The 23,915-nt window shown below is 41.6% G+C and overlaps 1 protein-coding gene and 1 non-coding gene across 2 annotated transcripts in view; both read left to right on the top strand.

Moving 5' to 3' along the window:
- Nucleotides 1-23,915, top strand: part of LOC126162499 (T-cell activation inhibitor, mitochondrial-like) — a 318,261-nt gene that overhangs the window by 224,680 nt on the left and 69,666 nt on the right. The window lies entirely within an intron of this gene.
- On the top strand, nucleotides 13,658-13,732 carry Trnat-ugu (transfer RNA threonine (anticodon UGU)). The gene has a single exon. It is a non-coding gene; the product is annotated as a tRNA-Thr (tRNA).

Raw genomic sequence — 23,915 nt, forward strand, 5'->3', positions numbered from 1 at the left:
AGCACTCTGCAGTGTGGTGTTGTTGGAAGACAGTCAGTTTCTCCATCAGTACCTGGTAGGTGGCGAGCAGCATGAAGTTCATCACGTGCATGTCTTCGTCTAGTTCGTAGAGTATTCTGTAGCATCTAGGACATACTGTAGATTCACTACAGTGTGGTCATATGGTATTGAGTTTAGTGTGAGTGCTATCGATCCCAATGATCAACTCATGATGACAGCTGAAGAGCTGTAATATTTAAAAGGAGCTAGCGTGAGGCTGTGAGGTGAAGCTTGGTTCATAATGACCTTATTCTATCCAAAGACACAAAAAAATACCAGTAGTATACAGGAAATGTTACAAAATCTTTTCTAGGAAGTGCGAAATATACATGAATACTTATGGAATTGAAAAGTTTAAGCCACAATAAAAGAACTGTCATTACATAAGTAATGGCCATATATCATAAGTAGAGCGTATCATGAATTCCAGTACACCACAAAGGACTTATAATTACATGTGTAAACAGAGTAGTGCTGAAGAGAAGATCAGAGGTATAAGTGTTACAGTTGCACAAAATATTTAGGAGTTGGTCATGTGAAACTATACCATAAATGTTCACCAAAGATAGTCCAGCCCCTGCACTTAGCGAGAAACTTATCGTCAAGATATTTTTGAACCATATAACAAAACTACTATCTAAAGATCTTTGACCAAGAGTTTTCTTCAGTACTACTATATTTACACATGTTACTAGTATATTTTCTTTCAAAAGTCCTATGTGGTATACAGGAATTCATGACATGATCTACATACGAGATGTGGCCAAATGTGATGATGTGGCGTAAACTGTTTTAATCCTGTAAGTATTCGTGTATATTTTACACTTCCTGGGAAAAGAAATTATAACATTTCCTGTGTAGTACATGTATTTTTTGTATCTTTGGGTAGAATCCTTGAAGGTAGTCTATGTCTGAAACTGGTCGGTGTTTGGGTTTTACATATAAAATAAGCTGATGTTCAAACAAGCATTATATACATTCCTTGATGGCCTTTAATAGTCACCTTCCAAAAATGTTATTAGTAATAAGTGTATACATGCCTTGTATTAAAAAAAAATTAGTCTACAACTGTTGTCTGTGTTGCATCTCAATCTAAGTCTTGAATATTAGGTAGCGTAATTAATCTACTTTGTAACCGTGTCCTGCTGCATACAGTATTCACACTTTCCACTTGCGTTACTTTTTACTAGTTCGTTTTCATTCCACAAATATCTGGTGGATAGTTAACTCAGTTGAATGAGACATCTGATGCTTTGTACAAATGTAAGTTGCACAAATGAACACTAGAACCAAGGTTATGCTTGTCATTGATACATTGAAGCCCTCAGGGGCTCACTATTCATTTTCTGGGTTCAAGCTTGGTGACCCCGGGTTTTCTGAGCTGGGGACTTGTAAGCGCCACCAAACCCCTGTCACTGTAAGCTCCAGGCCTACTTTAGCAACTATTGCACAGTGTGGCAGTGGAACTTTGTGTGTCATTGAGAACAGAGATCTTGGCTTGACACCTGAACTGCAAGGATGGTAAAAACATCTATAAAAAACCCTCACTCTCTGAGTGTGCTGCACGCTGATGAGGTGCATGGCTGTTGAGCTGGATGTGGGGCCAAGATGGAACTCTCTGAATTATCTCCTCCTCCTCCTCCTCCTCCTCCTCCTCCTCCCAGCGGTAAGGGTGGACCACTGATAGGTACTAACACTAAGTCAAATAAGAGGGCTTGTGTAGCCAGTCCTCCTGACACAGGGGTAAAGTCTGAGAGTTTTAGGTTTAGTAAAAGAACACATGCTGACAGTTATAATATGTTTTTAATTGAGAAAAAAAAAAAAAAAGAAAAGAAAAGAAAAGAGGGCAGCTTTAAGGAAGTTTTGCCTTTGTATATTTAAAAAGGCTTAGAAGGCATTGCTGACAGTTTAAAAATCAGTTAAGTTATTATGTGATGGGACACTGTTGGTGGAAACAGCAAGTTCTCAACAAGTTAAGCACCTACAGAAAGCGCAATGCCTTGGGGCATATGACATCGAAACTGAGCTGCACACCACCTTGAATTACAGCAAAAGTGTTATCACATGCAGGGATCTGATGGACATTTGTAAAGAGGAAATGAAAGTTGAATGGGCTCACAAAGGTACAGTCGATGTGCAAAATAGGAAGGAAGGGAGGCAGATTGGGTTTAACATCCCATCGACATTGAGGTCATTAGAGACAAAGCACAAGCTCAGATTGTGTTGAGGATGGGGAAGGAAATCAGCTGTGCCCTTTCAAAGGAACTGTCCTAGCATTTACCTGAAGTGATTTAGGGAACTCAAGGAAAACTTAAATCTGCATGGCCGGGTGCTGATTTGAACTGTTGTCCTCCCAAATGCAAGTCCAATGTGCTAACCACTGTGCCACCTCGGTCTGTACGCAAAATAATGTGAAGAGGATGAATGGGGATCTTGTAAAGTCTGACTAAAGTCCATCTCCTTTACCTTGATGTTTAATACCACAAAACTTCCTGTGCGTGTTAAGGCAGGTTTCCGTCACCTATGTGTGTGGCCTTATATACAAATCCAATGCATTGTTTCAAATGCCAGCATTTGGGCATACTACTCTTGGGTCTCATGGAGAAGCTACTTGGGGCAAATGTGGCTAGGCCATCATGAAGGTGTCCCATGTTCCTCTCCGTTGAAGTGTGTGATTTGCTCTGGAGCTCACCCTGTTTGGAGCCTGGACTGCAGCATATACCTGGAAGAACAGAAGATGCAACAGCTTAAGACTACAAAGCACATCCAATATAACGAGGCCAAAACAATGTATAAAGGCTTGCTGCCCCTAACGTTTGCTACCTCCTTTGATTCTGTTGTTAAACAGCCAGTGCAGAAAGCTGATGCTGATACACAAATGGAAGTTGCTGGAGTCAGCACTGGTAACTGCATATTGCTGCAGTCATTTTGAGTGGAGCTCCAGGCCCCTTAAAAGGTTCCATTTGGTATGCTGCCCAGTGCTGCCACAACCACAGCCATGGCTGCAAAGCCTACACAGGGAAAAAAATCAAAGGTGCAATGTTCACCACAGATGGAATCGGGAAGTAAACAGCCTGACAATGTCAATGTCTTCCTCACTGACGTCTCTCTTGATTCTTCTTCAGAGGTGATGGACCTTGATATCAGGCTCAGGCAATCATCTCACACCAAGACTAAGCCTCCACCTGTTGCGCGCTCCCCTCCACGGCAGAAAGTCAGGATGATATTGTAATCCCGTGATAGATGGCTCCCATCCTCCAGTGGAACATTAATGGGTTCAAGACACATGTGGAGGAATTGAAGGCCGTAGCACAGGAACATTCCCTGTGCTTGTTTTTGCAAGAAACACATTTTAAAGCATCTGGTGCCCCTGTCTTATGGAGAGCTATACACTCAATCACAAGGATGACCCACCCCGCGGGTTTTGGGGTTAGAATAGGCTGGGGGGATACCTGCCTGTCGTAAGAGATGACTAAAAGGAATCTCCTACTTTTTGACCTTAACCATCTTATATCCATCATGCGCTGAGACCTTCTGCACCTCTTATTGTCATGGCTCCACAACTCCACCCATAATCCAGCTATTTGGGTGAGGATACCATACTGGGTGCATAATCTATATTTGTTGTTTGCTGTCATCTTCTGCACCCATGACAATAATGGATCTTTTTGCACTCAATATCCAGCATGGTAGCCAGTCTGTCATGGAGGGGTTGTCATGTACCCTTTTGACGTAGCCTGCTGACAACTCAGGGATAGCTCTGTTGATGCCTGAGCTGCAAACTCACAATGTATGCCAAGGATTTAATGCCCACCTACCTGGGGAATCAGGACTCCAGGCAATGACCATCCTGCCAGGTGGCCTTTGTTGAGGTGGGTTGGCACTCACGGAGAAAGCCCCTGGTCAGAGTGTGTGGCATCAGGGCAGGTGACCTGCATTGAAGTGGGCCAAGCCATCTTTTGCTGGTAGTCAGATGACCCCAGCAGTCTCTAAGAAAGAAAGGCTAGATTTCAATGCCAACAAGTATGACCCCAATTCATTCCACTCCCTGTAGGAGGAATGTAGGGCTACAGAAACAAGACAGCCATATTCAGCTCATTACGTAGTCTGCACCAGAACTGATGGGTACTTCTTTCTGGTTATAAAGTGTTTATTTTTTGTTGAAAATGTAGATGATAAGTTTGGGGAAGTGGCGGTCGAAAATGAGAAATGAGTCAGTCCTCATTAAGACAGCATGTCCAGTCCAGTCACATGCTTTGCCTGCCTGTGACAAGCTGGATGATATTCCCATTTCAGTCACTCCACATAAAAGCTTAAACATGGTCCAGGGGCTTATTTTTCATCGAGACTTCCTGTTGCAGTCGGACAACAGGCTACATGCCAGTTCAGAATGACAGTTTGTCCACTTTGTCCAGAGCATCTATAGGGGACGAAAAGATAATATGTTTGCTATCAGTGCCTTCATCTTGGCCTTTAGTATGATTCATTACCTGAAAAGATCAAGGTGGTGATATACCGATGTGATGTTAAACCATACGTCTCTCCATCCCTGTGCAGTGTTCTAAGTGCTGGAAATTCGGGCATGTCTTCCTGGTGCAATTTGAGCACCACATGTAGAGACTGAAAATATCCATTTCATCTGAATATTCCATCTTCCCCTCTTTCCACCTGTGTCAGCTATAGAGAGCACCGCTCCCCCTGCTCACTGGACTGCACGGTTTCCTGAAAGGAGAGGAAAATTATGGAATACAAGACCCTGGATAGGCTGACTTACCAATAGGCTAAAAAGAAATATGTCCAGTTGTATCCTGTTTGATTGATATCATACTATGCTGCAGCTACAACAATGTCTCCATCACTGTTGATGGTGGTTCCCTCATCTCTGCCTCCTACAGTGGCCCGTCTTGGTGGTTGGGGATACCTCTTCTTCCATTGCTCCCAAAGCTCCCCCCCCCCCCTCCCAAATGCTAGGGATATTGGTCCCCACACACCCCCACTGGAGAAACAACAGCCTCCTCTGGCTCCTCTCACATGAAAGGGTTCCCTTGGGACTCTACCTTCCAATGTCTCCACCCGTGGAACAGTGAGCACCAGCAGTGGCTGAAGGAGGCACAATCTGCTGGTCGAAGGGCTTCACACTCTTCCTCTGACACTGAAGCTACTTCAGAGAAGCCTACCCAGCAAGCCCCTAAAGAGCAGCAGGAGGGCAAACAGATGAAGAAAAAGACTTTTGAGAAACAAGGGACTCTGGTGGTCCCCACACTATCACTCCTTACAAGTTCCATGTCTGAGAATGAGGTTGAGATTCTAGTGTCCCTCAAGGACCTAGATCTCACTGGTGCCTCAGAAGCAATAATATTACATACCGTATTTACTTGAATCTAAGCCCCACTCGAATCTAAGCCACACCTGTAAAATGAGACTCGAAATCAAGGAAAAAAAAATTTCCCGAATCTAAGCCGCACCTGTAATTCAAGGGGAAAGAAAAGTTTTAGGCCGCACCTCCAAATCGAAACAAAGTTGGTCCATTGTAATATGAGACACAATTTAGGTCGAATGAATGACGATACAGCTACAGTAGTTTAATTCGAGTCGTAAGCTTAGCAGTTAAGCTTTATGAGGTAGCCATTGCTACGCGTCAGGCGCTCCGTCCGTATTTATATGGGTTGCCTTCCGTTTTCACGTGCTTCGTCTGGTTTGAATTGACTGATTATTTTTCTTTGAGCTGATAAGTGCCGTTCTCTTTGTTATAGGTGTTTATGTCACTCCAAGCTGAAAATGCATTACTGTACTGTGTCATGCATTGTTTGTCGCATTCTGATTATCCGTGTTTACGACCTGTCGCCGCTCACGGCATGGCTTGCTTTTGTGCACGCTACCGCCGCTTACAATTAAAAAAACAAAAGAGAGGAATCGTCTCATTAGCGAAACAATGGCAAGAGACTGCTATTTGTTGTGACTTACAATCCTGCTTTCTTCGATAATGATCAACAAGAACCAAATAATAGACTGTATATGATAAAAGATGTTCTGAATGAGAATTTAGCAAAACTTTTTCTCCGTTTGAAAATCTTTGCAGACGTCTCTTTAGTACATTACATTCTGCACAGAAATTAGAGTCATCTTAGATTTAAAAATCTAGTCAATTGCCGTGCTTCATTTCTGACTGTACCACTATTAGGCATAAGAATAATATGAATATCATAGGTATATTCTTCCGCGTTTGCTGTTGACTCACTCTAGTTTCGTAGTTTATTAAGCAGACAGGATTTCAATGAGATAGCAGCAAACACGAAACAATACATGTCAAAATGTATTATTCTTATGGTGAAGAGAATACTGCATGTGACTCGCAATACATAAAAGTTCCTATTAGCAACCATCTCTTCTCACAGGTAGGAAAAAATTTAGAACGTAGAGTTGGCCATATTGACAAACATCCCAAACAGTCTTGCCAGTCGGATTTTCATAGTACATTGAAATGCTGCTACATTCGAAGATGAACAATACGGAATTTGTATTTACTTCGTTGGATAATGTATGAAAATGCAGTGGTCGAAACTCGGGGCGGAGAAAAAAGCTCATCTTCAACCTTTTTTTAAAATTTATTTACTGACGCTGAGGTTTTGGCGCCTTTGTGCCTGCAAACACGGCCACCTCGGCGGCCGTGCTGCAAAGCATGCCTGTGTAGCGCTACATATATTCGACGGCAGAACTTAGTTGTGGCGGCACCTAACAACATTTTTCAGAACTTCCGCTTACTTTGCACTCGATTCTAAGCCGCAGGCGGTTTTTTGGATTACAAAATGCAGAAAAAAAAGCGTGGCTTAGGTTCGAGTAAATACGGTATGTGCATTCAACAACCAGTGGCGACAGTTGACTCAGAGGCGTAAACTGCATCCTTGGTCCCTTCATGTCTTCCCGGACTACAGAAAGCATCACCTTCCAGTGGACTTTAAGCAGTTTTTTCCACCACCTGGCTCAGCTATGACAACTTTTAAGCATGGCAGCTGTTTTCTGTGTTGCCCTTCAGGAGACCTGGTTTCCAGCAATGTGGACCCTCTGCCCTTCATGGCTGTCAGGGGTATTACAATCATAATGACTATAAGAGGGTGGAGTATATGTCTTCAACCTTGTATGTAAAGAACCTGTGCCCCATCAAACAGCTTTAGAATCTTTGGGTGTCAGGGTGAGGACAACACAGAAAATTATCACCTGCAATTTCTACCTCCCTCCAGGTAGCAAAGTACCGCAAAATGTATTGGCTGCACTAATTTCTCAACTTTCCCCATCTTTTCTACTTTTGGGTGAATCCAATGCTCATAACCCTTTGAGGGGTGGAACCAAGATTACTGGCCATGCAAAGATATTGAGATTCTACTAATTCAACTTGACCTTTGCCTCCTAAATACAGGTGTGGCACATGGCACACACTTGGCCATTGATTTCTCAGTTTGCAATTCTGGCCTCCTACCATCTTTACCCCAGAGAGCTCAAGATGACTTTTATGGTACTGACCACTTTCCTCTCTTCCTGTTCCCTCCCGCATCACTCACCTGGACACTTGCCCAGTTGGGCTTTTACCAAGGCTGACTGGGGGTGCTTTCACCTCTGCTACCACCATTGGATCTCCATCACATGGCAACGTAGATGTTGTGATCCAGAATATTACTATGACCATTGTTTCTGCAGCTGAATCAACAATCCCTTCCTCAGGCTACCCTGGTGAAAGACAGTGTCATGGTGGTTGCTGGTAAGTGCTGCGGCCATTAGAGATTGTAGGTGGGCTCTACATCAAAAGCAGCACCCATCAATGTAGCACCTAATTGCATTCAAACGGCTCTGTGCCCAGGTCTGTCAACTAACCAAACTACAGAAGCAGGAGAGTTGGGAGTGGTACGTCTCTGCCATTGGAACACAAACCTCTCCTTCCTAGATTTGGACTAAGATCAGACACCTTTACAGATGGTGCTTCCCACAATTCCTTGCATATCCTAGAGAATTGGGTCGCACAGGGTTCTGTACTGAGCGTCCCTCTCTTTGTAGTGGCCATTACTGATCAAACAGCAGCTGTGGGGTCCTCAGTATCACCTTTCTTATATGCTGATGCCTTTTGTATTTCCTTTTGCTCATCTACTGTTGCTGTGGCTTTAATGTCGACTGCAGGGAGCCATACGAAAGGTGCAGTCACTGGCCCTCACCCCCAGCTTTCAGTTTTCAGCCTCCAAGACTTAGGTCATCCACTTCTGTCACCATTGTATGATTCGTCTGCACACACAACTTTATCTTAATGACCATTTCTGTAATGTAGTGGCCTCTATCACTTTTCAGGACTGGTTTTCAACACCCACTTATCTTGGCTCTCCCATATTTGTCAGCTGAAGCAAAAGTGCTGGCAGCATCTTAACATTCTTCATTCCCTGAGTCACACTGACTGGGGTGCAGATTGCCATACACTGTTGCAGCTGTACAGAGCTCTTGTACAGTCCCATCTTGACTATGGGAGCCCGATGTATGGTTCAGCATTGCCGTCAACATTGTAGATGATGTGACCTAGGGTTCAGAGGCATTTACACAGATGGCTCGATCGTTGATGTCATGTTGGGTTTGCTTACCCATGCAGGACATACTGACTTGTGCTCCTTGCCCAGAGCTGTAATGTCATCACTGCAGAGCTGGTAGCTATCTCTTGCACTCTTGAGCACATCTGTTGCAGTGCCTGAGAATCTTTCTCCATTTGTAGTGACTCCTTGAGCACCTTACAAGCTCTTGACCAGTGCTATCCTTGCCATCCTTTGGTAATGGCTATCCAAGGGTGTGTTTACGTCCTCAGACAACGTGTATGGTTAGTGGTCTTCATATGGACCCCAGGACATATTTGAATTCTGAGAAGTGAACGTGCCAACAGGCTAGCCAAAGAGGCTACTCATAACCGAAGTCTGGAGATCGGCATACTGGAATCTGATCTTCAATCAGTATTACGTCACAAAGTTCTTGTGTTCTGGAATACTGAATGGTGCTTCCTGACTTTGCTGAATAAGTTATGTATGATAAAGGAGATGATGAATGTGTGGAGGTCCTCCATGTGAGTCTCTCACAAGGACTCCAATGTCCTTTGCTGGCTCTGCATTGACCATACATTGCTAACTCACGGTCACTTCCTATGTTGCAAGGAACCACCTTAGTGTGTTGTGGTTCATGTTTGACAATGGTCCATGTCTTGCTGGACTGTCCAAATTTAGTCACCCTGAGCCAGACTTTTAATCTCTGTGAAGTGCTCCCATCGATTTTAGGTGACAGTGCCTCAACAGCTAACATAGTTTTGCAGTTGCCACTGAATTTCATGCACATTGGAGGATTACCATTTGCACATTGTATTTATCTCTGCTAGATACAGTAGACTCTGAAGCTCTCACAGATCTTACGGTACAACTCCCCCAACCATTTCTTCTCCTGGGAGACTTCAATGCCTATCACGCCCTGTGGGGCTTGACCTCTGTTTGCCCTTGGGGTCAGGTTTTGAAGAGCCTTCTGACATCTCAAGAGCTGTGCATCCTGAAAACTGGTGCTCCCACTCATTTCTGTGCTGCTACTGGGTCATTCTCAGCCATTGACCTATCTCTCTGCTCTCCAGCCCTTGCAGATTCTGTTCATTGGGAAGTCATTGACGACCTTCATTACAGTGACTTCTTCTCATTCCCCATTCATCTACTGTATGGAGGATTGCTTGGAAATATGCCACTAAACTGGATGAAGAGCAGGTATAACTGGATGCTGTTCAGCACGCTGGTTGTGTGTTTGAACACTGCGATTGTGTTCAGGAATGGATGGACCATATCACATGAGTGATCCACCATGCTGCTGACTTATTTGTCCCAAAGTCTTCCGGTCCTCTTAGGAGAAGACCTATATGTTGGTGGACTGCTGAGTTCCATTCAGCAATCAGGAAAAGGCGTGTGGCTCTTTCCCAGTTTAAATGATGCCTGACAGCAAACCACCTCAAAGCCTTTCAAGATGCAAGAACAGGAGCTCGATCCATAATTTAGGAGAGTAATATAAGATCATGGCAAGAGATCCTGCGCAGCATCAATCATTCCACTTGTCCTACAAAAGTATGGGGAGCCATCCAGAGGATTTCCGATAAACACAGTCATTTACCAATAGGAGCAGGGCTCTGCCAGTAACTGAGCAGTGAATCCAGGCACTGCCTGGAGACACTGTTCAGATATTGGCAGAACATTTTGCAAAAACTGCCACCAAAGCAAGCCAGGATCTGATATGGTGTATTTCCACTACCACACAACTGTAGAGAGGGGGAAGTTGGACTTCAGATCCAAAGATTCTGAGTCTAACATCTACTCTTCCTCCATGTTGGAGCTGGTATCGGCCCTGTCTGAGACTTGTGATACTGCACCCGGTCAAGACTAAATCCAGTACTGCATGTTTCAACAATTGCCAGCCGTGTCGAAGGACATCCTCCTCGAATGTTTCAATTTGATATGGCAGTCAATTCTCTTTCCCAACTCATGGAGAGAGGCTATTCTGATACCTCTCCTCAACCCAGGAAAGGACCACTCATGTCCTAGTAGTTATCAGAGTATTGTGTTAATGAGCTGTGTAGGAAAGACATTGGAGTGAATGATTAACCATTGTCTAGTCTGGTTGCTAGAGACCAGGCAACTTCTTAGCCACTCTCATTCTGGATTTGAGAGATTTCAGTCCACTGTTGACAACGTGATACTGCTAGAGGCAGCTATTCAGTAGGCTTTCCTACGTTAACATCACTGTATCAGCATATTCTTAGATTTCAGTAAGGCATACGATGCTACTTGGAGACAAAGTATTCTCATAAAACTGCATCAGTGGGGCTTTTGTGGCCACCTCTCCATCTTCATACAGTGTTCCCTGTCCCAGCAATGTTTTAAGACATGAGTTGTTAATACACTGTCAGATCATTTTAAGCAGCATAATGGTGTCCCACAAGGCAGTGTTTTAACTGTTCCCCTTTTTGCCATAGCCATAAACAGTGTCACATGTACAGTAAGGAGTCTTGTAAAGTGCTCCTTATATGTGGATATTTAGCTGTTTTCTGTTTGTCCACTAGTGTTGCAACAGTGATCCATCAATTGAAACTTACAGTGCATTTATTAGAGGAATGGGCTGCAAAGACGGGTTTTCAGTTTTCTGCAGATGAGTGTGTATGTGTTTATTTTAATCATTCTCACTGTATTTATAATTTACATGACTTCCGTATGAGGGATGCCATTCTCCATCTTAAGAGACTCTGTGAGGTTCCTGTGTCTCATTTTTGACTCAAACTGGTCATGGCTGCCACACCTGAGAGATCTGAAAGCCAGAACCCTGAAGGCTCTAACATCATAAAGTACCTTAGCCACAGGTCTTCGGGAGTGGGCAGGGTGTATCTGCTCCTGTTTTATAGAGCTTCTGTGCATTCGCAGTGAGACTATGGGTGCACGGTGTGTAGATTAACAAGGCCTTCTTATTTGAAGGTCATTGACACTGTTCATCATGAGGGGATTAGACTGGACAAAGGTGCTTATAGGACCATCCCCATACCCAGTCTCTGTGCTGAGGCTGGAGAACTGTCACTTACAATTTGATGGCACCCCTCATGGTGCGTGAGGCATGTATGTTTCTTGCAGCTACAAATTCACCCACACACCTCATTGGTACTCATCCCTCTCTGGAAAGCCTTTTTACTATTGTCCATGAGCAACAAGGCCATTTGGGATTTACGTGTGACGTGCTGGAGTTACTTGGAATGGCGTACAACATTTGTACCTAACAGACAAAGTAGTCCAGAATATCCAGGATGCCCTTGTCCAACTACGACGAATGGGGAAAGGTCTTTCTGCTGGGTACCAGGACACAGGTATTGCAGGGAACGAAAAGCCGGATCTAGCAGCCAAGGAGGAGTGCTGTGATCCTCAGGTATTTCGTTGTGCCATCCTCCTGCATGCTATCACAAGACTGTTGAGGTTCAAAGTCATGTGTTGATCAGAAGGCAAATGGTTGGAAGTGACAGACACAAATCTGTGTCTAGTAAAGCCGACAGTCTGGTTCTGGCATACCTCCCTCAAGTCATGTTCTGCGCTCATAGGCAGCACACCGTGCCTGGTACAGGTGGCGCTCAGGGACCACAGCAGAGCTATGACTCCTAATGCTGGGCTTATAACAGTCCGAAAGCAGTCGTGTGAAAATAAAGTAATTTACAACTGAAGCGGTATTTTCAACCTCTGCCATGTTGATGGGATGAGGTCCTCCTTAGTCACCTTTGCATATGCCACAGCCCTATGAAGCATGGCTTCTTACTTCGGCGAGAGGACTCTCCAGTGTTTGTGGCTTGTGGTGTACAGATCACATCACACCACATTTTATTGGACTGTGTTTTATTTTCCAACCAACGGGCCATGGTGGATTGGCTGCTGGATCTGCTGTCTATTTTAGCTAACTTTAAAGCGAATGTCGTTTGAGTTTTAAAGTTTTGTGAATTGTCCAACACTTTTCCCAAGATTTTAGGACAGGGGTTTAATGTGTTAACTGGCTGGCTGGCTCATCCAAGTTTTATTGTAGGTGGTCAGCAAGTGACATTTCATTGTGCTTTTCTTTTAGCTCCTTTGTCTTTTACTTGTGCACTAATTTCATGTGTAGCTACTTTTGCTCTTTCTAAGTTGTTTTAATGTACGAGATAGAGTGACTGTGCAGTCATTTTGAGTGTATGAGTGTGCAACAATTTTAGAGATTATCTCCACAATTGTTTATAACCTCACCATCAAGTTCCCATAAGATCCAAAAACACGCAATACACTGAAAACAATAGTATTTGTCTATGTGCAACAATTTTAGAGATTATCTCCACAATTGTTTATAACCTCACCATCAAGTTCCCATAAGATCCAAACACACGCAATACACTGAAAACAATAGTATTTGTCTATGGTCCTTGCGATTTGTATCACAGGTTGCATTACTTGAGTGCCTGAAATTTGTCCTTTTTCTGAAGTTGTTGTTTTGTCTATGGATTGTAACAGAGTGGAATCTAAGGTATCATTAACACAGGTTAGATTCTGTGTAAGTAATGTGTGTGGTGAAATGATAATTGAGTCAACACCCTAGCTGCAAACAGGCATTGATATATATCATTGGGGACATGTTGAAAATGTGTGCCCCAACTGGGACTCGAACCAGGATCTCCTGCTTATATGGCAGACTCTCTATCCATCTGAGCCACCGAGGGCACAAAGGATAGTGTACCTGCAGGGACTTAGTGCCTGTTTGCAGCTAGGGTGTCGACTTAATTATCATTTCATTCTAGAGAAGCTGCATGGTCATCAGTGGTATCTGTTCTTTTGGGAACAGATACTACCTTCATCTATAGTTAAAATATGGCTACTGGGCAGTTGACCTTCTTGTGCGAACGTACATGCTATGCCTCAGCTCATACGGGTCTTGGTAGATTAATCTGCCACGAGCAATGAGTGTGATGGGTAAACATCTATTAGATGCACTACGAATGTAGTGGTGTGGACATGTTGGGAATATGGGTCTCTCGGGGAGCGTGCAAGGGATAAGTCCCTGCAGGCGCACTGTTCTCTGTGCCCTTGGTGGCTCAGATGGACAAAGCATCTGCCATGTAAGCAGGAGATCCCGGGTTCGAGTCCCGGTCAGGGCACACATTTTCAACATGTCACCAGTGATTTATAACAATGCCTATTTGCAGCTAGGGTGTCGACTTAATAATCATTTCATTCTAGAGAAGCTGCATGGTCATCAATGGTATCTGTTCTTTAGGGAACAGATACTAACTTCAAATACGTGTGGTGGTTCCTGTGGCCAAAACAACACTGGTCTGGACACATTAATCATTACTATGTCATAAAAGAAGGTTGTACACGTGGAAGAATCCTGGAGACACTAGAAGGTATCAGATAGATTATATAATGGTAAGACAGAGATTTAGGAACCAGGTTTTAAATTGTAAGACATTTCCAGGGGCAGATGTGGACTCTGACCACAATCTGTTGGTTATGAACTGTAAATTAAAACTGAAGAAATTGCAAAAAGGTGGGAATGTAAGGAGATGGGACCTGGATAAACTGACTAGAACTGAGGTTGTACAGAGTTTCAAGGAGAGCATAAGGGAACAATTGACAGGAATGGGGGAAAGGAATACAGTAGAAGAAAAATGGGTTGCTCTGAGGGACGAAGTAGTGAAGGCAGCAGAGGATCAAGTAGGTAAAAAGACGAGGGCTAGTAGAAATCCTTGGGTAACAGAAGAAATATTGAATTTAATTGATGAAAGGAGAAAATATAAAAATGCAGTAAATGAAGCAGGCAGAAAGGAATACAAACGTCTCAAAAATGAGATCGACAGGAAGTGCAAAATGGCTAAGCAGGGATGGCTAGAGGACAAATGTAAGGATGTAGAGGCTTATCTCACTAGAGGTAAGATAGATACTGCCTACAGGAAAATTAAAGAGACCTTTGGAGAAAAGAGAGCCACTTGTATGAATATCAAGAGCTCAGATGGAAACCCAGTTCTAAGCAAAGAAGGGAAAGCAGAAAGGTGGAATGAGTATATAGAGGGTCTATACAAGGGCGATGTGCTTGAGGAAAATATTATGGAAATGGAAGAGGATGTAGATGAAGATGAAATGGGAGATACGATACTGCGTGAAGAGAGTGACAGAGCACTGAAAGACCTGAGTCGAAACAAAGCCCTGGGAGTAGACAACATTCCATTAGAACTATTGACCGCCTTGGGAGAGCCAGTCCTGACAAAACTCTACCATCTGGCAAGCAAGATGTATGAGACAGGAGAAATACCCTCAGACTTCAAGAAGAATATAATAATTCCAATCCCAAAGAAAGCAGGTGTTGACAGATGTGAAAATTACCGAACTATAAGTTTAATAAATCACAGCTGCAAAATACTAACATGAATTCTTTACAGACGAATGGAAAATCTGGTAGAAGCCGACCTTGGGGAAGATCAGTTTGGATTCCGTAGAAATATTGGAACACATGAGGCAATACTGACCTTACAACTTATCTTAGAAGAAAGATTAAGGAAAGGTAAACCTATGTTTCTAGCATTTGTAGACTTAGAGAAAGCTTTTGACAAAGTTAACTGGAATACTCTCTTTCAAATTCTAAAGGTGGCAGGGGTAAAATAAAGGGAGCAAAAGGCTATTTACAATTAGTACAGAAACCAGATGGCAGTTACAAGAGTCGAGGGGCATGAAAGGGAAGCAGTGGTTGGGAAGGGAGTGAACCAGAATTGTAGCCTCTCCCCAATATTTTTCAATCTGTATATTGAGCAAGCAGTAAAGGAAATTAAAGAAAAATTCAGAGTAAGTATTAAAATCCATGAAGAAGAAATAAAAACTTTGAGGTTCGCCGATGCCATTGTAATTCTGTCAGAGACAGCAAAGGACTTGGAAGAGCAGTTGAACGGAATGGACAGTGTCTTGAAAGGAGGATATAAGATGAACATCAACAAAAGCAAAACGAGGATAATGGAATGTAGTCAAATTAAGTCAGGTGATGCTGAGGGATTAGATTAGGAAATGAGACATTTAAAGTAGTTAAAGGAATTTTGCTATTTGGGGAGCTAAATAACTGATGATGGTCGAAGTAGAGAGGATATAAAATGTAGACTGGCAATGGCAAGGAAAGCGTTTCTGAAGAAGAGAAATTTGTTAACATTGAGTATAGATTTAAGTATCAGGAAGTCGTTTCTGAAAGTATTTGTATGGAGTGTAGCCATGTATGGAAGTGAAACATGGACGATAAATAGTTTGGACAAGAAGAGAATAGAAGCTTTCAAAATGTGGTGCTACAGAAGATTGCTGAAGATTAGATGGGTAGATCACATAACTAATGAGGGGGTATTGAATAGAATTGGGGAGAAGAGGAGTTTGTGGCACAACTTGACAAAAAGAAAGGACCGGTTGGTAGGACATGTTCTGAGGCATCAAGGGATCACAAATTTAGCATTGGAGGGCAGCATGGAGGGTAAAAATCTTAGAGGGAGACCAAGAGATGAATACACTAAGCAGATTTAGAAGGATGTAGGTTGCAGTAAGTACTGGAAGATGAAGAAGCTTGCACAGGATAGGGTGGCGGGGGGGGGGGGGGGGGGGGGGGCTGCGTTGGACCAGTCTCAGGACTGAAGACAACAACAACACGTCCATGATACAATTGTCTTCCTGGTATTTCACATCTAATTCTCTTAATTAACAATCCATTGACTTGCAATTCTAGTTTCATATTCCTGATTGGTTTACTGTTTTTATAGCAAGCAATAATTACTGTTTCAGTTGTAAATGTGGATTAAATCCAGTGATCTTTGATTTTCTGGAATTTTGACTTGCGAACTAACGCTTTTTTATCGCAGTCTACTACTTCCATTTCCCTTAAAAACAACTTCATCTCACATGCTGGCTGTTCGTTTGTATCACTCTTGTTGGACAAATAATATTTTTTGTAATACAATCTCATAAATCTGCTACAGATGTACTGACATAAGCATCTCACTGTGTAGAAACTAATATTACTTTGTGAGTTTTTATCTGTATCCATTTCCCAGTTGTGGTGTTTAAAGTTTTGATATCTTCATTATCCACTGTTCCAAACACAGTTTTTAACAATTTCCTTCCTGCATCCTTGTTTTCTACATATTAGTGTTTGTGGTACTATTTCTGTTAACTGTTGAAACTGAAAACTCAGTTTGTCATAATAGAGTTTTAATTCCTTAGAGAAAAGGAACTACCATCGATTCCCTCCCTCCTTTACACATGTAAATAAACACAGAACGTGATGAGCAAAGAAAAGTAAGACTAACCTAAGTAACTGAAAAATTCTATATGTGTACTTTACATGAAATTTATCCTATTTCTTAGACCTAAGTGCATAAGATATGTTTCTCTGATGTTCCTTTTTCCTTGGTAATTTTCTTTTTATGCAACAGTTGAAGGAATCTGTGGCAGTTCATGAGTCTCACATCCAAATGGTTTGCTTCTACTTAACATGGACTGTAGAATTCTACATGACAACTGTAATTTTATGTTGATTGGTGAAGTCATAACTTGGTAAAGTCCATGATACTTCAATAATTTTTATTTTTTTAATTTTTTGATATTGGGATATACCCACTGTCCTATTGTGCATTGTAGCAGTTGACTTGTTCATTGCCTAATATGTTATTGCTTTTGTAAAACTTTTGTGTTGGCACGCTTTACCCTTTGCCAAATTTCTATGAATTTTCTGACAGTTTTGTTTGAACTACATCAGAAGTTGATGACATTTTTCACCCATATATTACCTCGTACAGTGAGAGGCCAGTCCAGGATGAACTTTTGAATTATATGCACCCACAACAAAATTTAAATAGATGTCCCGATCTGAATGCTATGCATTTATGTAATGACTTAATATTTTGGATAAAGTATGGTGAACTCATTCTGTCTGTCCATTCATTTGAGAGTGAAATGGACTAGTTCGTAGCAAGCATAAACATTCTGTCTGTCCATTCATTTGAGGATGGACTGGATTAGAACGTAACAAATATAAGCAAGATAACTGTGACATTAGTTCAGATGCAGAGTTAGTTCCCTGGTCTGTAATAATGGTCTCTGGCACACCAAATTTCAGTAACGAGTTGTTTATTGTTTTACCATGGACTCCTTCTTATCTGGGATGGCTGCTATAATTGAATATCATGAAATATGATCTAACATCATAGGGAGGTATTTATTACACACTTGTGTTGTATTAAAAGATCCTAAAACATCCAATCCTACCTTAGAAAATGGTCTATCAGCTTCTGGCAGTCTCTGTAGCTGAAGTTTTTGGTGACTTCAGTCTGTCTTTTTGCACACGGAATGCAGTTTCTTACACACTTTTCTACATCACTAATCTACATTTGACATTAAAATCTTTCAGCTACATGTCCATGAGTTGTTCTTTTCCATCCATGACCTGATAAGCTTTGGTCATGTGCCTGACATAATACTTCTATTCACAGTGCTGCGGGAATTACAACACAAGCTCTGCACATTGTAGATCTGCATAGCAAGCCTACTTGCATTTCAGACTCGGGTTTGGCATGAAACAATTGACACTCACTGTCAGCCGATTATGCCTTTATCCGATCTGCCTGGCTTCCACTTACTAATTGTAAAACTGCTATCTTCTTGCTTAGGGTATCAGTATTTGTATCTTCAACTCCTGAATTATGAATTACTTCATAGTCGAAGTCACTTAATTTTAATGCCCACTTGTTAATCGACTTAATGGATCTAGCAACCAAAATAACCATTTTAAAGATGCATAACCTGCAATTGCTTTGAATTTACAACCATACAAATAGCAACGAAAATAAGAGATTCTGTAAGTAACTGTCAAATAATTAGTTTCATCCAGTTGTCTGCAGGTATATGCCATATGTTCTATCCCATCAACAATCTGCCTTAAAATGCAACCAAAAGCATTGTTGGAGGAATCACATGCAAGTTTGAATTTCTGTTCAGAATCAGGAAATATTAACACTGGATCTGATATTAATATCTCCTTGAGTTTCTCGAATGCTTCTTGACATTGACCATTGCACAGCGACACTCACTATACTCAATTGCTGCATGACCATACTATCTACAAGCAGAACAAGCTATTGGTATGAACTTATTGCATGGTTAAATATGACCCATGAAATGACAAATAGTACATCTCACCAGTACTAAATATGTCTTTTTAAAATTTTCTCTGAATTCTGACAAATCAACAGGTTTCATAGTTTTCATGAAAGATACTTTGGACACAGCACACCCATCAGTATACCTTAACTCTACCATATCACAACCAAAGAAAAATATTTTTCATGCTTCCTGCATTGCAGTTACTGCTGCAGTGTGGAAACGTCATTGTTGCAGACCACTGCCTCTGAATTTCAGGCATTGGAGTCAAACAGTTATGATGATGGTATCGGAATGCACACTTCTGCCAGCAGTTTACAGAGCCCCACACAGAGATGCCGCTATGTGTGGTTAGGATAGTTGTTGGGAACCTTTGAAGTATCAGTAACACTAGTAAAACATTATTACAGTTCAGTCTTTTATTCTCAGTGTTTACAGGTCATTGTTCTTCCGCACCAGCCTCAACAGTTGCTCATTCAGCTGCACGTTGGAATATATAGCTGACGTCGGCTGATTCAGCTCAGTGATTGCATGCCCAGGATGTGATGTCAGTGAACCTGGCGTTGCGACAGACAACTGGCAACCAGGCACAAACATTGCCCAGCACAAAGTGATTTTGTGCTGGCTGCTGCAATGCACTTGGTCCCACTCTGAATTCTACAATGGCCCTTGATGACCCATACAGAATGTACCTGGTGTTTGTAGTTGTACAGTAGGTTGATCTCCTTCTAATCCCTGGTAGATGTCAGTACTCAAAGGCACCTGAGTGTTGAGCAGGAATGTGGTCCCCAACAGGCCCTGTTGCTGGCTTCCAGATTGAAATCTGCTACTGGCAGCACTCTGCGATGTGGTGTTGTTGGAAGACCGTCAGTTTCTCCATCAGTAGCTGGTAGGTGGTGAATAGCATGAAGTTCATCATGTGAAGGCCATCTCTTGAGTAAATCTTTGTCTATTCGTAGACTGTGCTGGAGCATCTAGGACATAGATTCACTACAGTGTGGTAATCATGGCATCAAATGCTATTAGCGTGAATGTCATCGATCCCAATGATTATCTCATGACGAGAGCTGGAGAGCTGTAATATTTAAAAGAAGCTAGTGTGAGGCTTGGTTCGCAATGACCACATGCATCGTCTGTAGCCTGCTATATTAACATTAAAAGGCTGTTAACTGCTGTGTCATTTCCTTGCTATGTACTCTTGTGAAAGAGATGAGATAATCTTGCAACATGTCTTACAAGCTAACAAATATGCCTGTATCACTTCCTTCAATTTTCTGTCACAGTCTCCTTTCTGCTGAGTGTGTATCCGCACTTGACAGATGGTGTCGTAGTATGTCATCGACCTGACCTGCTTGTGACATTCTGGCTCGCTTCCATATTTGTCTCTGGCATGCCTTGAGTTTGCCTGTGGCAATATGAATGAGTCTTAATAAAAATTTCCAATTTCTACCCATTAATTTTCTCTGCCATAACAGTGGGAAATCCAGGTTTTGTGTCCTGGTCTGGCACAAATTTTCACTGTTGTCATTCCCTGTACAGGTCATGGCTGTTCATATTCGCAACTGTGAATACATTTGATGTATTTCATAGTGGTTGTAGTCACCACAGTGCCTGTTCTTTGAACATGCATGCATGTGTGAAAGAACACTGCATTGTTCTTGTTAACAACAGTGGGACTGCAGTGTCATAATAATTTTAGTGTCTTATGTAGTGACTGAACATCATCAGTAACAAAAACCATTAAACAGTAAATGAATTGAGAAGTGAATGTAAGAAATCCAAGATCCTTAAAAAAATTCTCTGCAATATGTGCATCTATCTGCTGTACAAAATATTGTAATTGCTCCAATCTACTGAATAAAAACTTTGTTTACTGTAGATACATTTTCCCCACGAGATAGAGGGGAGAAAATATGCAAAATAGGGTCTTTGGGTGGACAACTATTGATGCCACATCCCTTTACACTAACATCCCTAATGCCCATGGCCTTACCGCATTGAACACTATCTTTCCCAACACTTGACAGATTCCAAATCTACTACGTCCTTCCTAATCACCATGACCAACTATATTCTACCCCACAGTCACTTTTCCTTTGAAGGCATTACCTAAAAACAAATCTGAGGTGCAGCTGTGGGCACTCACATGGCACCATCCTATTCCAACCTATTCATGGGCCATCTAGAGGAATCCTTCCTAAAAACCCAGAATCCCAAATCCCTCACCTGGTTCAGATTCAATGATGACATCTTCAGGATCTGGATCGATCGTGAGGTCACCCTATCCACATTCCTCGAGAACCTCAGCGCCTTCTTCCCCATTGCACTTCACCTGGTCCTACTCAACCTAACAAGCTATCTACCTCAATGTTGACCTCCACCACAAAGATGGCTACATCAGTACCTCCATCTGTATCAGACCTACCAACCACCTGAAATACCTCCACTTTGACAGCTGCTATCCACTCTATACCAACAAGTTTCTTCCATACAGGCTACCATCCCATGGCCATTGCATCTGTAGTGATGAGTGGTCCCTCCCAAAGTACACCATAGGTGTCACAGACAACCTTCACAGACCATAATTACTCTCCCAACCTTGTACAAAAACAGAACTCCTGTGTCTGATCTGTCCAATCATCCACCATCTCCCAAAGTCCCACTGTCTGGCCACAGAGGAGCATTCCAGTTGTGACTCAGGAAAACTCAGGACTGAAGCAATTGAATCACATTCTCCGGCAGGGTTTCAACTAATTCTCCGGCAGGGTTTCAACTACCTCTTGTCATGCCCTGAAATAAGAAATGTCCACCCACAGTCTTTTTACCTCTCTCCTTTTTCACTTACTCCTTCAAGTCCCCCTTCTTGCTGTATTCTATCTTAGGTGTTCCTCAAAAACTTTTCAAAATTTGCTTGTTTCCAGTTTTAGATGCTACTGCATCATATTTAAGTCTGTCAGAAAATAGTCTCAGTTGTTTGACTGATTACACTGTTAGCTTAGGGGTAGATCTATCATGTAAGCACAATATTTTAATAATCTGTAGCAAACATGATCATTGTGTGTGTTTTTATGCCCAGAAATTTGATTAATTTTCGGTTATCTGAACGTATCCTGTTGTTCTACGACCATGCTCAGAAAAATGATCAATTTTATTTGTGTCTCATGATTTTACAGCACAACACCACTCTCAGCATCCTCTCTTATTTACTTGATCACTTAATTGGCTTTTCTTTGATAAATCAAAGTTTTTTCTGTTTGACGAAGAAACAAGAAGACTGGTTTATATAATATTTAAATAACCTTAGTCTTTTGTGTTATTTGAACCACAGCTATTCCCTTTTATCTGTTAAATTAATTGTTTTGATAACTCAGGGATACTCTTATAGCTCTCAAAAGCTTCCAATGCTAAATAGTTCTTTTTCCTGTAATTTGTTAGTTATAGAACACAATAGCATTCGTAATGGCTTTAATTATCCATAATTTTAATTGCAGTAAATAAGATTGTAAATATCAGTGAAATTGATTTTTAGTGTTATGCATTTACATCACATTTACTAAACTGTACGTGTTCTCTCAGGTGTTGCTAACAGAGAAATGCACAAACTTTAACTCGACAGACAAGATATTACAATATCAGAATGCATGATCATGCTACAATACTCTCATTCCAGTTTTTTCTTGATACTTCAGTTAAAAAGAATACAAAGCTCTTTTTTAAAATAAGAATGCAATAAATGCAGAGTTCTGCAACACTGAACTCTGGGAGTTTCTTCCATTACTGGCTGTCACATGTATTATGATGGTGGCCAGTTCAGCATGTGAGGATACTGCCATCTAAATGTTGCATGGGTTGTTCATTCAAGATAAAAAAAAAAAAGAAACTGAGTGAGGTGGGAAAGTGGTTAGCAAACTGGACTTGTATTCAGGAGGATGACAGTTCAAACCTACGTCCGGCCATCCAGATTTAGGTTTTCCTTGATTTCCCTAAATTGCTTCAGGCAAATGCTGGGATAATTCCTTTGAAAGGGCACAGCCAACTTCCTTCCCCATCCTTCCCTAATCCACTGGGACCTATGACCTCGCTGTTTGATCTCCTCCCCCCCCCCCCCCCCCCCCCCCGCCCCCCCTCCCCGCCACACACACACACACACACACACACACACACACACACACACACACATTAGCCAGCCAACAAACAGAAATACACCTTGATTAAATATTGGTTTCAAGTAAAAACATGCACATATATAATCAAATCTTGATACTTTGTGTCACACTTTGGGAGCTAGTAGAACTATTCTATTTTAGTGATGCAATGAATTTTCTATCTTCTTTGGAGATGTATTTTTGAAACTAATATCTGGTGTGAGTGAATATGGGATCTGATGAAGTAAACTTGATGTATCTGCATTTGGTTGTGTATGGGTGAGTGCAATGTTTCTTGTCACTGTGAGAAAGCAGTAATCTAGTTTTATGGCTAATTATTTTTCAGTGTGTCCCCATTTACATCTCAGCCATTTACTTGCGACTCAGTTTTATTTGTATTGCTATTTTTGTTTTTTGTTGTTTAATCATGTTCCAAAGAGTTTTATTTTTTGAGCACAGAGCTTGTATTTCACTTTTTTAATGACAGACTGGACGATTTTACCATACTGATGGGTATAGAATTCATCTCTTGACCACAGCTTTTGTGAATGTTCAGATCTCTCTGCCTTGCACAAAATACCCACCAGTTATCCATTCATTGTTCTTGATTGTGTTATATATTACTATTTTTTAATTTTGGAGAAAACAATATTCGAAGTGCCATAGGATTATGTTTAAAAGTTAGTTAAATTTTTCAACTGCACTGTATGCTTCATAAATCTCTTTCCATTGTTCTGACCTCTTTCCAATACTGTGATCAAATCATCAAATCATTACTTATGATTCTGTGATACAACACTTTTGTTATATGATCTGCGTAGTTTATTGTTAGCATTTGACCATCATGTTTTGATAAACCATTCACCATTGCTTGTATGTATCAGTCACTGAAGGCTGATACTATCTCATTACTTATCCATGCTTGCATTCAGGAGAAGGCGCTTTACACAAAGGTGCAATGTTTGTAATAAAGAGCCAAGTGTCAAAAAAGAAACTACTTGACCCTGTCATTGCT

This window comes from Schistocerca cancellata, chromosome 2 (assembly GCF_023864275.1).
Source record: "Schistocerca cancellata isolate TAMUIC-IGC-003103 chromosome 2, iqSchCanc2.1, whole genome shotgun sequence".
Classification (NCBI taxonomy): Eukaryota; Metazoa; Arthropoda; class Insecta; order Orthoptera; family Acrididae; genus Schistocerca; species Schistocerca cancellata.